Here is a 15,000-nt window from a genome sequence, read left to right as displayed (position 1 = left end):
TTTTAACTTTCTGATAGGGGAAACACAAGAAGGAGTCACGCGGGGAGTGCTCATCCTCCTCGAAGACTTAGATTGGGGTGTCTAAATGTGTGTGCATGTAACCAAGATGAGAAAAAAGGAGAGATAGATAGTATGTTTGAGGAAAGGAACCTGGATGTTTTGGCTCTGAGTGAAACGAAGCTCAAGGGTAAAGGGGAAGAGTGGTTTGGGAATGTCTTTGGAATAAAGTCAGGGGTTACTGAGAGGACAAGAGCAAGGGAAGGAGTAGCATTACTCCTGAAACAGGAGTGGTGGGAGTATGTGATCGAATGTAAGAAAGTAATCTCTAGATTGATATGGGTAAAACTAAAAGTCGATGGAGAGAGATGGGTGATTATTGGTGGATCTGCGCCTGGGCATGAAAAGAAAGATCATGAGAGGCAAGTGTTTTGGGAGCAGGTGAGTGAGTGTGTTAGTAGTTTTGATGCACGAGACCGGGTTATAGTGATATGTGATTTGAATGCAAAGGTGAGTAATGTGGCAGTTGAGGGAATGATTGGTGCACTTGGGGTGTTCAGTATTATAAATGGAAATGGTGAAGAGCTTGTAGATTTATGTACTAAAAAAGGACTAGTGATTGGGAATACCTGGTTTAAAAAGAGACATATACTTAATTATGCACATGTAAGTAGGAGAGATGGCCAGACAGCGTTATTGGATTATGTGTTAATTGATAGGCGCGTGAAAGAGAGACTTTTGGAAGTTAATATGCTGAGAGGTGCAACTGGAGGGATGTCTGACCATTATATTGTGAAGACAAAGATGAAGATTTGTAGAGGTTTTCAGAAAAGAAGAGAGAATGTTTGGGTGAAGAGAGTGGTGAGACTAAGTGAGCTTGGGAAGGAGACTTGTGTGAGGAAGTACCAGGAGAGACTGAGTACAGAATGGGAAAAGGTGAGAACAAATTACGTAAGGGGAATGGGGGAGGAATGGAATGTATTTAGGGAATCAGTGATGGATTGCGCAAAAGATGCTTGTGGCATGAAAAGCGTGGGAGGTGGGCAGATTAGAAAGGGTAGTGAGTGGTGGGATGAAGAAGTAAGATTATTAGTGAAAGAGAAGTGAGAGGCATTTGGACGATTTTTCCAGGGAAATAATGCAAATGAGAGGGAGATGTATAAAAGAAAGAGGCAGGAGGTCAAGAGAAAGGTGCAAGAGGTGAAAAAGAGGGGAAATGAGAGTTGGTGTGAGAGAGTATCATTAAATTTTAGGGAAAATGAAAAGATGTTTTGGAAGGAGGTAAATATAGTGCGCAAGACAAGGGAACAAATAGGAACTTCAGTGAAGGGGGCTAATGGGGAGGTGATAACAAATAGTGGTGATGTGAGAAGGAGATGGAGTAAGTATTTTGAAGATTTGTTGAATGTGCTTGATGATAGAGTGGCAGATATAGGGTGTTTGGGTCGTGGTGGTGTGCAAAGTGAGAGGGTTAGGGAAAATGATTTGGTAAACAGAGAGGAAGTAGTAAAAGCTTCGCGGAAGATGAAAGCCTACAAGGCAGCGGGTTTGGATGGTATTGCAGTGGAATTTATTAAAAAAAGGGGGTGAATGTATTGTTGACTGGTTAGTAAGGTTATTTAATGTATGTATGACACTTGGTGAGGTGCCTGAGGATTGGCGGAATGCGTGCATAGTGCCATTGTACAAAGGCAAAGGGGATAAGAGTGAGTGCTCAAATTACAGAGGTATAAGTTTGTTGAGTATTCCTGGGAAATTATATGGTAGGGTATTGATTGAGAGGATGAAGGCATGTACAGAGCATCAGACTGGGGAAGATCAGTGTGGTTTCAGAAGTGGTAGAGGATATGTGGATCAGGTGTTTGCTTTCAAGATTGTTTGTGAGAAATACTTAGAAAAGCAAATGTATTTGTATGTAGCATTTATGGATCTGGAGAAGGCATATGATAGAGTTGATAGACTTGCTCTGTGGAAGGTATTAACAATATATGGTGTGGAAGGCAAGTTTGTAGGAGCAGTGAAAAGTTTTTATGGAGGATGTAAGGCATGTGTACGTGTAGGAAGGGTAGAAAGTGATTGGTTCTCAGTGAATGTAGGTTTGCGTCAGGGGTGTGTGATGTCCCCATGGTTGTTTAATTTGTTTATGGATGGGGTTGTTAGGGTGGTGAATGCAAGACTTTTGGAAAAGGGGAGAGTATGCAGTCTGTTGTGGATGAGAGAGCTTGGGAAGTGAGTCAGTTGTTGTTCGCTGATGATACATCGCCGGTGGCTGATTCGTGTGAGAAACTGCAGAACCTGGTGACTGAGTTTGGTAAAGTGTATGAAAGAAGAAAGCTGAGAGTAGATGTGAATAAGAGCAAGGTTATTAGGTACAGTAGGGTTCAGGGACAAGTCAATTGGGAGGTAAGTTTGAATGTAGAAAAACTGGAGGAAGTGAAGTGTTTTAGATATCTGGGAGTGGATTTGGCAGCGGATGGAACCATGGAAGTGAAATTGAATCATAAGGTAGGGGAGGGGGTGAAAGCTCTGGGAGCGTTAGAGAATGTGTGGAAGTCGAGAGCATTATCTCGGAAAGCGAAGATTGGTATGTTTGAAGGAATAGTGGTTCCAACAATGTTGTATGGTTGTTAGGCGTGGGCTATGGATAGAGTTGTGCGGAGGAGGGTGGATGTGCTGGAAATGAGATGTTTACGAACAATATATGGTGTAATGTGTTTTGATCGAGTAAGTAATAATAGGGTAAGAGAGATGTTGGTAATAAAAAGAGTGTGTTTGAGAGAGCGGAAGAGGGTGTTTTGAAATGGTTTGGTCAAATGGAGAGAATGAGCGAGGAAAGATTGACCAAGAGGATATATGTGTCAGAGGTGGAGGGAACGAGGAGAAGTGGGAGACCAAATTGGAGGTGGAAAGATGGAGCGAAAAAGATTTTGAGTGATCGGGGCCTGAACATGCTGGAGGGTGAAAGGCGTGCAAGGAATAGAGTGAATTGAAACGATGTGGTGTACCGGGGTCGATGTCCTGTCAATTGATTGAACCAGGTCATGTGGAGCGTCTGGGGTAAACCATGTAAAGTTCTGTGGTGCCTGGATGTGGTAAGGGAGCTGTGGTTTCGGTGCATTATTACATGACAGCTCGAGACTGAGTGTGAACGAAAGTGGCCTTTGTTATCTTTTCCTAGCGCTACCTCTCGCACATGAGGGGGAGGGGGTTGTTATTTAATATGTGGCGGGGTGCCGATGGGAATGAATAAAGGCAGACAGTATGAATTATGTACATATGTATGTATGTATATGTCTGTATATATATATATATATATATATATATATATATATATATATATATATATATATATATATATATATATATATATATATATATATATATATATATATATATATATATATATATATATTTATATATATATATATATATATATATATATATATATATATATATATATATATATATATATATATATATATATATATATATATATATATATATATATATATATATATATATATCTATATGTATATATATATATATCTTTCTTTCTTTCAAACTATTCGCCATCTCCCGCGTTTGCGAGGTAGCGTTAAGAACAGAGGACTGGGCCTTAGAGGGAAAATCCTCACCTGGCCCCCTTCTCTGTTCCTTCTTTTGGAAAATTAGAAAAAAAAAACGAGAGGGGAGGATTTCCAGCCACCCGCTCCCTCCCCTTTTAGTCGCCTTCTACGACACGCAGGGAATACGTGGGAAGTATTCTTTCTCCCCCATCCACAGGGATAATATATATATATATATATATATATATATATATATATATATATATATATATATATATATATATATATATATATATATATATATATATATATATATATATATGTGTACGTTGAGATGTATAGGTATATATATTTGCGTGTGTGGACGTGTAAGTATATACATGGGTATGTGGGTGGGTTGGGCTATTCTTTCGTCTGTTTCCGAGAGCTATGTGTGTGTGTGTGTGTGTGTGTGTGTGTGTGTGTGTTCGTGTGTGAAATTCATGCGTTTTTCATATATTTATTTAAAAGTAATCTTCATTACATAAGGGTTGAAAGATGTTATTTTCCTACGATCCTAAACCATAAACTCTCTGAGAGCTATGACTATAGCCTTGCACAGAAGGACTATGACTCCTGTTTTCACTTCTGCAAATGAAACACAGAAAACTAGCTTTTCCTCAAGTGGTAATATATCATGTTGGATGGCTGAGTGGAAATCTCCTTTCTTATTCTTCCATCACTTGATGTAATGGGGGTCAAGTTACATCTTATTGATTATGGTATTTCTTAGCTACCAATCGATGCTCCCCTTTTTACAGTTAGATCCTTAGTAACGTTTATATAGCCTCTACTGGCACTTAGTATATAATTCCACCTACCACCACCCAGGTTCTTCATCAGAAAATAACCACAGGTGGATTTCAAAACTTACCGGTGGATTTTGTATTGTTTTCTGTTGTTACTAGTCTTACTTATTCTGCTATTAAGCTTCTCCTTCAGAAAATGATACGTCCCGGATAAGGTTGTCATTAGGAACTTTTTTGTCGTTGGCGTCACGACGGTTCGAGAACCACCCACATCATCTTAGCGTGGAAGACCCTACGTAGTTTTGATCTTACATAATCTCATCATTTTGTCATTTCTATTCCTCTTCTTAGTCACCTGTCTATAATTTCATCATCGAGTCCCAGACACTGGCGGGCTGATCATTTATCTGAGCTGACCATGAGTTCCAGTGTGTACGAGAGCAATGCTGTAAGTGTTAGTGGCAGAATGTATCGTCCAAAGCCTTTGGATTACTCGTTGCTTAAAGCCATACCATGGTCAGAAAGTATATTATAGCCATGGTATGGAGCAGATAAGGAGTAGATTCTATAGCTATGGTATGCGCTAGATAAGGCGTCAGAATCAATATATCTCCGGTTGTATTCTCACTCTGTTCTCTTGATCCTCCTTTTGATCCCTGGAGCACATTCTGAGTCCATTGTGCATGAGGGTAGAAAGAACTCCATCAGCAAAAATACTAAGAACGCCCCTCATACTCGCATAAACTCCAACAATTACAACACAACAAGAACTTACTGCGAGAGTAATCCGTTGTAATATGTCTGTTTCCTTACACCACAAAGGTTTGGAAGTCTTTATCTCCTCATGTCTTTCTTAACAACAATGATCTGTGCGTTTTTTTAAAGGAAGCGTATCTAGCTTGCTGAAAACCCTTAAAATAGATATCCTCATCTTCATGTATCTGAGTCTATTGTACTGTTCTCATATTTCAGATAAAGCCCGTCATCGGAGTACACTTTTGTGTGTGGTTGGAACGTCTAACATGAACAAGCAGCACAGTTTGAGGGAACACAAAGAACACAATATGGATACGGGACAGCACAGACTACACAGAGAAGATCAGTACGATGAAAACAATATCTCTACAAAACATACAGAAAACAACAAAATACAATTTGGATGTTATGGAAATAACAAGAACACAACTTTGATCCAGCATGGAGAACAAGAACTCAACTTAGACCCACAACAAGCAAGAACAATATAATTGTTTGGCAAGCACAAGCACGGCTTATGTGTGCACTAGATTGTCCAATCGCTCAACCTGAGAGAAATGAAGCCAATCATGAAACAAGACAATGCTTTATATGGCCTTCCAAAGACTTAACTGCTGTACGTGAAACCCTCAGTCCGATCCTTAATGGCAAGGACTAGTAGAGCAATAGGCAATCTGGTGTCCTGTTACTCCTGTGATTGGGCTACTGATGAGGGGTGATGGGAGATGGGTTAGGGTTAACGTGGAAAGGATCAAGACCTCTCCTTTAATGACAAATACGATTGAATGCAGTTCGTCCCCTTGTTTGTTTAATAGATGAATGTGTACCTTCACATATAGACTTGGACCTCAATCAATAGTAAAAACTTTGCCGAAGCGTTTTATTCGTCTGATAACTTTAATCAAACTTCAGCTTTAGTGTTGGGATCTCATTTTCATTGGACTAAATCGATGACTGTTCCGTGAAAAGGAGACAAAAGAAAACCTGAGAAGTTATAGTTTGTGTCTAGCTTCAGTCTGTATATGTATAGTTAGGCTCTGAATGGCTTTTCCTATACTTCTCTTCTGAAAGTACCCTATGTGACGGGGTGATAATATAGGCCACTCTTTACAACTTTGGATAAAAGCATAAAATGAAGCGTATAAGAAAACGAAGATAGAAATGAATGCACTCGAGTTCTTCAGGTGCATGCTCTAATGTTCGAAGAAAATAAGAGGTATCATTGCAGTCAGCCCTCGTGCGGCAGGTCTCCACACAGAAAATATTGAAAGCAGAGGTGAGTCGCATACTGTTGGAATACATGCATGAAAGTTCAAGGCGAACAGCGGCCAAAATCTTGCCTTTAGAACAGAGAGAAGAAAGAGACATCACGGCAGGAGAGGTTATGACAAGAGAAATATCAACCTGGAAGGCTTTTGATCATAGTTTGGGTAAAAAGAAGGATGTGTAAGAAGAACCACTCAAAATGTCTGATGAAGATGAGTTGAAGATTAGAGATATAAAGTACTCTGAAGCACTTACATACCTGGACCTATCATATCCTAATTAATCTAACGGCCCAGATAACTTAGCTCCGACATTCTTAAAAGAGGTCAGGAGACAGTTGATATACCCATAACAAAAATATTCAACAAATCTCTATCGGATGTCAGGTGCCAACTGACTAGAAACTATCAAGTTTTACTCCTATATATAAAAAGGAGACAAAAAGTGTGCATTGAACAATTGCCCAATTAGCCTTAGGTCAGTGTTAGGTTAAATGAAGGAAAAAGATAATACGAGAAAAAGATTTCACGTATCTGGATGAACACAAAATTATATCGGACAACCAACACGGTTTTCCGTAATAGGAGATCCTGCCAAACAAATTTGCCGGCATTTTTTAATGTTGTTTATCAGAATTGGAACGAAACATTACCGTCTGATGTAGTGTATTCAGACTTTCAAAAGGAATTCGATAAGGTACCTAACAAGAGACTTTTACATGAACCAAAAGCACGTGAAATCGGTGAAGAACACTGTACATGGATCAGAGACTGGCTTACCGGAAGAACGCAGCGTGTAGTATTAAACGGCGAAACCTCAGATTGGCTAGACGTAACGAGTAGTGTGCCACAGGGGTCGGTCATAGGCCCATTTCTTTTCATAATATGAATTAATGACCTAGAACTCGGTCTCATATCTAAGATCACCAAATTTGCCGATGATACTAAACTAGGAGATAGAGCTGTAAACAAGCGGGACTGCGAAATGGTTCAAAGAGATCTTAAATTACTAGCAGAGTGGTCAGATAGATGGCAAATGGTGTTTAATGTAGATAAGTGTAAAGTTATGCACTTTGGAGACAAGGATATACGTTACGACTACAAACTATTCGGAAACTCTCAAACTAAAGTACATGAAGGAAACGACCTTGGAGTTGTCATTAGCAACGATCTGATGTACACTAAACAGTGTCAAGCAGCAAGTAAGAAAGGCAAACAAATAATAGGTTTCATAGCCAGGAACATAGATTACAAAACTCTAAAAACAATTCTCACACTATAAAATTCTATAAGAAAACCACACCGTGAATATGTAGTTTAGCTTTGGTCTCCAAACTATAAAAAAGATGAGGAAAAATTAGAGTAGGTACAAAGACGCGCGACAGAATTGATCCCATCCCTTAGAAATCTGGCATACGATTGGATTTCTTCTCCCTTAGAAATCGTAACCTTCTCTGCGACTTAATCCAAGTGTCTCAGAATTCTAAGCAAGTTCGATAAAGTAAATCACGAACGTCTTTCGTAGTAAAAGAAAATACGGTTACCAGACAAATGGAATAAAACTCAAAAGCTAAAAGATTCAGTACGGACGTGGGAAAAAGCTTTCACTCTGTGTTGAGCACTGGAATAAGTTGCTGTCAGACGCAGTGAATGCTAAGACCACTAATACCTTCAAAGGTCGTTTAGATGACTATTTCATAAATTCATGTACACTCTGAGAAAAACTCAAGAAATAAACTTAATAAACGACAGCGGTAACGGGGCCACTAAAAGGCTAATATGCAGCAGCAGGGAGTCAGAGATAGCTTAAGAAATTGATGAGTGGAGTCAGATTTTCTTGTCAAGTAAAGACACCTTTATCTATTAGATAACCTAGTCGTGGGCCAATCAGGTCGCCTGTTATCTGATTCTCTCATGTAAACAAATACTCCATGCTACGGCTTATGATAAACAGTAGCTATGGAGTATCTGTTCACGAAAAAGAAAAAGAAAATAGAAAAAGATAATCGGCGCCTGTACAACACCAAAGCTTTTGGGAAAAAATAGAATATAATGTTCAGTGTTTCAGGTATCCAGGATAAAGTGGAGGATAAGGTTCAGCCAAACAAGGTTTATGTTACTAGCAGTCGTTCCACAACCAACCCAGGTGTTCACTCTCCCCTCGGGCTGGTCAATAAACGGGTACTTTGCTTAGGCTGCTTTTGTGTGTGTGTGTGTGTGTGTGTGTGTGTGTGCATACATACATAATAGTAAGAACATAATACATATATATATACAAGGCTAGGAAAATAGGATAACACGAATGTAAAAAAATACATACATATAAGTAGAAAGCATAATGGGATAACATGAGTGTAAAAAAATATAAGTATAAACATAATGCATATATACAAGGCTAGGAAAATGGGATAACACGAGTGTAAAACTCTCTTCGTGGAACACTCGCAAAGTAATCACAAATAATAATCACACACACACACACACACACACACACACACACACACACACTTGACTTATGTTCGAACTAAACATTTTATCCTGATGCAGTCATCGGGCAGCCTCTGTCTCCGGGGAAATGTGGAACAACACAGCTTTGCCACAAGTTGTCATGGTTGAGCTTAACGAGAGAAGACTATAAGCTTACAGCTTTGGCCAGACTGTATAAGAAGCTGACCCGGTTCCCTCCCTCCTCGCCACCTGATGGTTTTCTAAGTCAAATCAATAACATGCAAGTTAAAGACAGGGAAGAGCCAGGTAATTAGAATAATTAGCGATTAATGAGAAGGGGTAGGAGGTGCTGGGGCAGCAGAGAGAGAGAGAGAGGAGAAGGGGGTACTACTGGCGAAATATCAGACAGTGGGTAGTCGTGGGAGGGGGGACAAGGTGCAGGGGAAGAGAAAGATTTACGTTGGATCATCTGCGAAGCAATCGGGTAGAAGAAGAGTAGGGAGTGTACGGTGGATGGAGGAGAGGCAAAGAGTTTGTGGGAGAGGGAGAGTAGGTTGGAGGAAATGTATGGGAGCGGAGGGGGAGAGAGACATAAAGGAGGTGGCAGTTGGGACGAGGGGGAGAAGGGTGGAAATTAGGTTGGGAAGCAGGAAGTGGAATGGAGAGAGAGAGAGAGAGAGAGAGAGAGAGAGAGAGAGAGAGAGAGAGAGAGAGAGAGAGAGAGAGAGAGAGAGAGAGAGAGAGAGAGAAGGGGGGGGGGGTGATAACGCAGATCAGAGATAGGAGATGCAGGAAGTAATGGGGAGCAAAGGAGGAAATGAGGGAAGGGAGTATAGCACAGTGTTCTGGGAGCCCAAGGAGAGTGTGAGAGGTGGCAGGAAAGCAGGCAGGCAGGTAGGTCTCGGCCGAGCAGGAAGGGACGCTAATGAGGAAGCATGGTTGAGCTGGTGAGGGGGTGGGGGTTAGGGGGATGGTGAGCAGCAGATGGGTCTGGAAGAGGCAGCGGCCCATCAAGGAGGAGAAGATTGTGAGGGGATGGTGGGTAGGGTGATGGGTAACCTGAGGGAGGAGGTAGTGAGGATTCATAGAGAAAGGTGCTGGGGTACCGGAGAAGGATGATGTTTATCGTATCGGGCGTGGGAGGTGTTGGTGCACTGGAGGTTGATGGAGACAGAGAGGAGCACATAGGTAGAGTTGGATGGATACAGATAGGACGAGGTGGTGGGGAGCCGAATGGATAAAGAGATGGGGAAATGGGGTTAAGTGATAAAGAGAAGGAAAGGTAATGGAGGAGTAGAGAAGAGAGAAAGGAAGGGATGGTGGTAGAGGAGCAGGAGTGAGGACAAAGATGTAAAAAACGGAGGTGAGAAACAGGGTGGGAATGGTACCTAGGACCAGGTACGGGATAATGGTGGGGAGGAGAGAGAGGAAGGTGGCAGAGGAGCAAGGATGATGGGGAGGAGATGACGGGCAGCAGCGAGGGTGAGAGTAAAAGTTGAGTGTGTGGACCTGAGTGGGAGATTATTTACCCTGAGTAAACGTTCTGATGTTCCTAAATTTGTGCTGTTGTCGAAAAGTTACTGAGAGTTGTTTATCTTGGTAGCGGTTGTGTCTATGTGTGTGTGTGTGTGTGTGTGTGTGTGTGTGTGTGTGTGTGTGTGTGTGTGTGTGTGTGTGTGTGTTTGTGTGTTTTGTTGGTGTCCGTGTGGCTGTGTATTTTACTAACATGTACCTGGCAGATATTACGTTTCGTGTGGCCTTATATTGTACTGGTGTTCGTGTGGCGGCGTTTGAGTGACTATACGTGTGACTATACGTTTTTCAAGTGCTCGTACATGTGGCGGTGACTGTTGCTGTGTATTGCTCTCGAGCGTTGTGTTGTAGTAAATACCTTTGGTGTTGATGTTGTAGATGTGGCTGTATGTTACGCTAATGTAGATATGGTGAAGACTGTGTGCGTGTGTCCTGGTTGTGCTTGTGTATACACGTGTCACGTGGTGGTGTACGTGTGACGGTGACTGTATTGTGCTGTGCTGGTGTTGTGTTGTGGTGGTAAAAAGAAAAAAACTGACAGTAAACACATGGCGAGTATTGTGCTAGTGTGCAACTGACCATAGTCGTGGGGTAGTGGTTAGCGCTGCTGTTCATGATTCACGCAAGGGCCCGCCCGGATTAATATCTTGGAAAAGGCTAGTCCCAGCTACTCCTACTTAGGGCTGTTCGGTGAATCACCATATACCTTATGATGGGTAATTCCTAAATGCAATTACCTATTTCTACTGTACGGGAAGTAGATTTTACACGAGTGGGGCCCCATCTCTGGAACATTCTTCACTATCATGCAGCTGCTCAAGATTATGCTTTGTGTGTTTGTCATTTATTTATCATTTTATTTTGCTTTTGTCGCTGTCTCCCGCGTTTGCGAGGTAACGCAAGGAAACAGACGAAGGAATGGCTCAACCTACCCACATACACATGTATATACATACACGTCCACACACGCAAACATACATATCTATAAATCTCAGCGTATACATATATATACACACAGAGACATATACATGTATACACATGTACATAATTCATACTGTCTGCCTTTATTCATTCCCATCGCCACCCCGCCACATATGAAATAACAACCCCCTCCACCCCTCATGTGCGCGAGGTAGCGCTAGGAAAAGACAACAAAGGCCACATTCATTCACACCCAGTCTCTAGCTGTCATGTAATAATGCACCGAAACCACAGCTCCCTTTCCACATCCAGGCCCCACAGAACTTTCCATGGTTTACCCAGACGCTTCACATGCCCTGGTTCAATCCATTGACAGCACGTCAACCCTGATATATGACATCGTTCCAATTCACTCTATTCCTTGCACGCCTTTCACCCTCCTACATGTTCAGGCCCCGATCACTCAAAATCTGTTTCATACCATCTTTCCACTTCCAATTTGGTCTCCCACTTTTCGTTCCCTCCACCTCTGACACATATATCCTCTTGGTCAATCTTTCCTCACTCATTCTCTCCATTTGACCAAACAATTTCAAAACACCCTCTTCTGCTCTCTCAACCACACTCTTTTCATTACCACACATCTCTCTAACCCTATTATTACTTACTCGATCAAACCACCTCACACCACATATTGTTCTCAAACTCTATCCATAGCCCACTCCTCGAAACCATATAACATTGTTGGAACCACTATTCCTTCAAACATATCCATTTTTGCTTTTCGAGATAATGTTCTCGACTTCCACACATTCTTCAACGCTCCCAGAACTTTCGTCCCCTCTCCAACCCTATGATTCACTTCCGCTTCCATGGTTCCATCCGCTGCCAAAACCACTCCCTGACATCTAAAACACTTCACTTCCTCCAGTTTTTCTCCATTGAAACTTACCTTCCAATTGACTTGTCCCTCAACCCTACAGTACCTAATCACCTTGCTCTTATTCACATTTACTTTCAGCTTTCTTCTTTCACATACTTTACCAAACTCAGTCACCAGCTTCTGCAGTTTCTCACACGAATCAGTCAGGAGCGCTGTACCATCACCGAACAACAACTGACTCACTTCCCAAGCTCTCTCATCCACAACAGACTGCATACTCTCCCCTTTTCCAAAACTTGCATTCACCTCCCTAACAACCCCATCCATCAACAAATTAGACAACCATGGAGACATCACACACCCCTGGCGCAAACCTACATTCACTGAGACCCAATCACTTTCCTCTCTTCCTACATGTACACATGTCTTACATCCTTGATAAAAACTTTTCACTGCTTCAAACAACTTGCCTCCCACACCATATATTCTTAATACCTTCCACAGAGCATTTCTATCAACTCTATCATATGCCTTCTCCAGATCCATAAATGCTACATGCAAATCCATTTGCTTTTCTATGTATTTCTCTCATACATTCTTCAAAGCAAACACCTGATCAACACATCCTCTACCACTTCTGAAACCACACTGCTCTTCCCCAATCTGATGCTCTGTACATGCCTTCACCCTCCCAATCAATACCCTCCCATATAATTTCCTAGGAATACTCAACAAACTTATATCTCTGTAATTTGAGCACTCACTTTTATCCCCAAATGCCTTTGTACAATGGCACTATGCAAGCATTTCGCCAATCCTCAGGCACCTCACCATGAGTCATACATACATTACATAACCTTACCAACCAGTCAACAATAAAGTAACCCCTTTTTTATTAAATTTCACTGCAATACCATCCAAACCTGCTGCCTTGCCGGCTTTCATCTTCCGCAAAGCTTTTACTACCTCCTCTCTGTTTACCAAGTCATTCTCCCTAACCCTCTCACTTTGCACACCACTTCGACCAAAACACCCTATATATGCCACTCTATCATCAAACATACTCAACAAACCTTCAAAAGACTCACTCCATCTCTTTTTAACATCACTATTACTTGTTATCACCTCCCCATTAGCCCCCTTCACTGAAGTTCCCATTTGTTACCTTGTCTTACGCACTTTATTGACCTCCATCCAAAACATTTTCTTACTCTCCCTAAAATATCATGATACCCTCTCACCCCAACTCTCATTTGCCCTCTTTTTCACCTCTCGCACCTTTCTCTTGACCTCCTGCCTCTTTTTTTATACATCTCCCACTCATTTGCATTTTTTCTCTGCAAAAATCGTCCAAATGCCTCTCTCTTCTCTTTCACTAATAATCTTACTTTTTCATCCCACCACTCACTACCCTTTCTAATCTGCCTACCTCCCACACTTCTCATGCCACAAGCATCTTTTGCGCAAGCCATCACTGCTTTCCTAAATACATCCCATTCCTTCCCCACTCCCCTTACGTCCTTTGTTCTCAACTTTTTCCATTCTGTACTCAGTCTCTCCTGGTACTTCCTCACACAAGTCTCCTTCCCAAGCTCACTTACTCTCACCACTCTTTTCACACCAGCATTCTATCTTCTTTTCTGAATACCTCTACAAATCTTCACCTTTGCCTCTACAAGATAATGATCAGACATCCCTCCAGTTGCACCTCTCAGCACATAAACATTCAAAAGTCTCTCTTTCGCGCGCCTATCAGTTAACACGTAATCCAATAAAGCTCTCTGGCCATCTCTCCTACTTAAATACGTATACTTATACACATATCTCTTTTTAAACTAGGTATTCCCAATCACCATTCCTTTTTCAGCACATAAATCAACAAGCTCTTCACCATTTCCATTTACAGCACTGAACACCCCATGTACACTAATTATTCCCTCAGCCTGCCACATTACTCACCTTCGCACTCAAATCAACCATAACTATAACCCCTTCTCGTGCATCAAAACTACTAATACACTCACTCAGCTGCTCCCAAAACACTTGCCTCACATGATCTTTCTTCACATGCCCTGGTGCATATGCACCAATAATCACCCATCTCTCTCCATCCACTTTCAGTTTTATCCATATCAATCTAGAGTTTACTTTCTTACACTCTATCACATACTCCCACTATACCTGTTTCATGAGTAGTGCTACGCCTTCCATTGCTCTTGTCCTTTCACTAACCCCTGACTATACTCCCAAGACATTCTTAAACCACTCTTCCCCTTTACCCTTGAGCTTCGTTTCACTCAGAGCCAAAATATCCAGGTTTCTTTCCTCAAACATACTACCTATCTCTCCTTTTTTCTCATCTTGGTTACATCCACACACATTTAGACACCCCAATCTGAGCCTTCGAGGAGGATGAGCATTCCCTGCGTGATTCCTTCTTCTGTTCCCCTTTTAGAAAGTTAAAATATAAGGAGGGGAGGGTTTCCATCCACCCACTCCCGTCCCCTTTTGTCGCCTTTTACGACACGTGAGGAATGCGTAGGAAGTATTCTTTCTTGTATGTTTGGTAAAACGAATTCTCCTGGGGAGAGTATCTACAGGGGTTTCGACAAGGTGAGTCCGGACGTGCATGGGTAAGAACGAACTGAGACTCGAGTCTTTTGTAAGAAATCTTATGAAATCTATACGTACTGCATTCTAACATTTGTAAACATTATTAACTGAGGTCCCCTTGAAATACAAGGTGACGCAGTACACGAAAATGAAATACGAAATGGAAAAGAAAGTACTTAGAAATAAATCCTACAACAGAGAACTTTGAAGAGCTAGAAAATCATCAACAG

Source organism: Panulirus ornatus, chromosome 15, assembly GCF_036320965.1.
Source record: "Panulirus ornatus isolate Po-2019 chromosome 15, ASM3632096v1, whole genome shotgun sequence".
Lineage (NCBI taxonomy): Eukaryota > Metazoa > Arthropoda > Malacostraca > Decapoda > Palinuridae > Panulirus > Panulirus ornatus.
This window is presented reverse-complemented; position numbering follows the sequence as displayed.